This window comes from Impatiens glandulifera, chromosome 3, assembly GCF_907164915.1.
Source record: "Impatiens glandulifera chromosome 3, dImpGla2.1, whole genome shotgun sequence".
NCBI lineage: Eukaryota > Viridiplantae > Streptophyta > Magnoliopsida > Ericales > Balsaminaceae > Impatiens > Impatiens glandulifera.
Genome location: NC_061864.1, coordinates 49,183,437 through 49,186,662, shown reverse-complemented (window position 1 = coordinate 49,186,662; position 3,226 = coordinate 49,183,437). Strand labels below are relative to the sequence as shown.

The following is a 3,226-nucleotide window of genomic DNA, read 5'->3' as shown; positions in this document are numbered from 1 at the left end:
ACTCGATAGCGACAGCAGATGTTGTGGTTGCAGAAGTGAGGGAGCTGGTGGATAAAGCATACTCGAGAGCAACACAAATAATCACAAGCCAAATTGACATTCTCCATAAGCTTGCTCAACTTCTCATAGAGAAAGAAACTGTTGATGGTGAAGAGTTCATGAGCCTCTTTATTTATGGAAAAACTGAATTTTATGTTTCCTAATTCCCCTTTTTGTGTTTTTTCTGTAATAATTGCATGTCACCCTAAAACAATACATTTGCATATATATATATATATATATATATATATATATATATATATATATATAAACACAACAATTGTTCTGTCAAAGCCAACAATAACATTAACAAGAAAAAGAATCAAATAAAATAGAAAAAATGTCATATGCCAGTTCCTCCTCCTTTGTGCTTCTTATCTTCTAGGGCAGCAGCTTCGTTAAGCATATCGGCTGCATCTTTGTGCATGTCCAGCTTCGCAAGGGCAACCGCCTGCATGTAAAAAGCAGTCGACCAATCGGGGAGGACACACTGGGCTTGCATGGCATCTCGGAGAGCTGCATCAGGTTGCTCGCACATAAGATAACATAGACTTCGTCTTCCATATACAGTTGGGGAAATCATTGTTCCCACATCTATGAACTGCAACATTTTTATAACCATAATCAAATTATAAACAACCAAACATACATATATTACATACCAAAATGTTTTATTTTTATATACCTGAGAATAACAATCTATAGCAGTTCTAAAATCCTTATCACGGAATGTCAAGTCACCACGCTTCCTTGCATCCAGCATGTCTTTCATCTGTTGTGTCCATTCTTGAAAAGAAAGCTTGAACAAATCAAATAAACAAATAAGCGCTTGTGTTTGCACCAAAATGGCATTAGCAAAAAAGAATACCTCATTAGTTCATTCGTCGTCTTTATAGTGAGTTGTTACCAAGATTTGATGGATGGCTGTGAGGTCCATTCTATGACAGGCATCGCCCATTGGTGAAAGAGGATGTTGAGGGGTGGCTGGTGCCTCTTCATGTTTAGGGATACCAAGCATCACATAAGATTGAATCTGATGAAACAATGTATCATCAATATATAAAAGACTTCTCATCCCGATCTGGATATAGATCATAAAGTGTTTCAAAATGAACTATAATTAGTGTGAATATGACACTTTCAACTGCAAAATGAATTAAATAAATGAATTTGCATTACAGTCAAGAATTATTCTTTGAAGACCTTAGTTCCAACTACTGTAGAATTGGAATCGATATAATTGTATTAATGGAATGGGGGGAGGAATTGATATAATTGTATTAATTGCTACAAATTATAAACTAGAGTGAAAGAAAGACAATGGACTCACATCAGGTTTATTCTGCAATGGGGCAAGGGTAGCAACCAGGTCTCTTGTGTTCTCTTGGTTCATACTGCAAACATTTTGAAGCTATATTAATAACAACAGTAACATCTTCAGTTGATACAATGTTTGCAATTATTAGAAGTTGTTTTTATGGACTACTCTGTTAATACAACCTAAAAAAATATGGGGAAGTACTTACATGACTTGGTGGGATGTGTTTCCCACTGAGAAGATCCAGAAGCACTGTTCTAAAGCTAAACATGACACTTTATGGGGTAACCCTTCCTGCATACAAGCACATTTACCCAACTAATTTCTGTAGTCCATTATGTGTTGGTAGTGGAAGAATTAACGGTTGATTGATGATAAATCTGAAGTAATTGTCTAGCAGTCTCTCCTTGGAATGTATAATAGTGAAGCTATATTTTCTCCGATCACTCATAGAACACTCAAGTAGATATTTTGAAAAAGCATAAAGGTCCATACTTCATGTTAATATTTGAGAAGAAGAGGAAAATCTGTATATATATTTCTGCATTGATTAGATTGTTAACTATTTCAATCTGCTATATAGCCATTCTAACCAAAATATAACTTCTACTAATAACCACCACTAATCTAGAAGCTGATTAACTGCAATATGCTTTTAAAATACTTTAACTTATAATTTTTCTATAAACCCTCCTCAATGGAAGTGCAGTGAATTTCTCAAAGCTCACTTTCTGAATTTTATCAACTTATCATTTCTCCAGACAATCCAAATAAGAGATCATGAGAATATTCTTTTATTATTCTTAATAATTTATCTAAATGATTTACTTGAAAGATAATGAAGGAAACATATAGAAATCTACTATGAACATTGTTGATCGATCTCCCAACAATCTAGTATGTACCCAAACAAAGGCAACCATTCTAAAATATGGAGAAAAGAGCAGAAATGTGGTTACAAATACCATTTCTTAGATACTCTGGAGGTGTATAAGCAAGGTTTATACTATAGCTTCCGTCTGTATATAATAATACTTGGAAGAAGTCAAAAACAAAGCAAAATAATTACAACCAGAAAAAAAAAGAAAAAAAAACATACCAACCACTCCTTGTGACCTTGGAAGCCTTCAGGTGGCGTTCCTTAGCTCGTTATATGAGAATGCCTTGGCATGAGTTGATGAAAGGATTTCACTCTCTAATCTTGGAGATGGGATAATCATATCATTGTTTTCTCTATAACAAGATGGGACTGTAACATTTGTTTGTTACCTGAATTGCTGGAAGGGATTTGAGCTGAATCTTGCGTGACGCATCCTGCGTGACGCATCTAATCAACCAACCAATCAACCTGCATTCAACGAATCAGGGCGAATCAATGACGTTCTGTAAAGGAAATCAACACAAACAATCATATATAAACGAGATAAACACAAAATATAAACGAATACAGTGGAAATTTTTACTTCGGCCGTCGTCGTTCGTCGTTGGAGCCGCAGTTCGCAGTTGGAAGTTCTTCGCAGCTATAGGCCATTGAATATGGTGGAATGGTCGACGGTGCCTCTACGATTGGTTCTTCGACGATGAAAAAGAAGAGAAAGTCTTCTCCTCCACCATTAGGGTTCACGGCGGAGCGGAGAAGACGGGGAAGAAAGGGGGTGGATGAGAGAGAAAATGAATCGAAAATGAAAAAAAATTATGACTTTATAGGGTTTAGGGTGCGTCACGCATCTGGAGGGTGCGTCACGCATGGGTATAATGGTCATTAAAAAGTTTGGGGGTCACCAGCGCTATAAAAATTATCCCCCCGCACCGTACGCATTTAGCCCCCTCTTTAGGGTCATTTCCTCAAATTTCCCAGAATAAGTGTAG

At 36.4% G+C, this 3,226-nt stretch overlaps 1 pseudogene; it reads right to left on the bottom strand.

The window, feature by feature from the left end:
• Window positions 1-294: 294 nt before the first annotated feature.
• LOC124930319 lies at window positions 295-2,888 on the bottom strand (annotated as a pseudogene).
• Window positions 2,889-3,226: the final 338 nt, after the last annotated feature.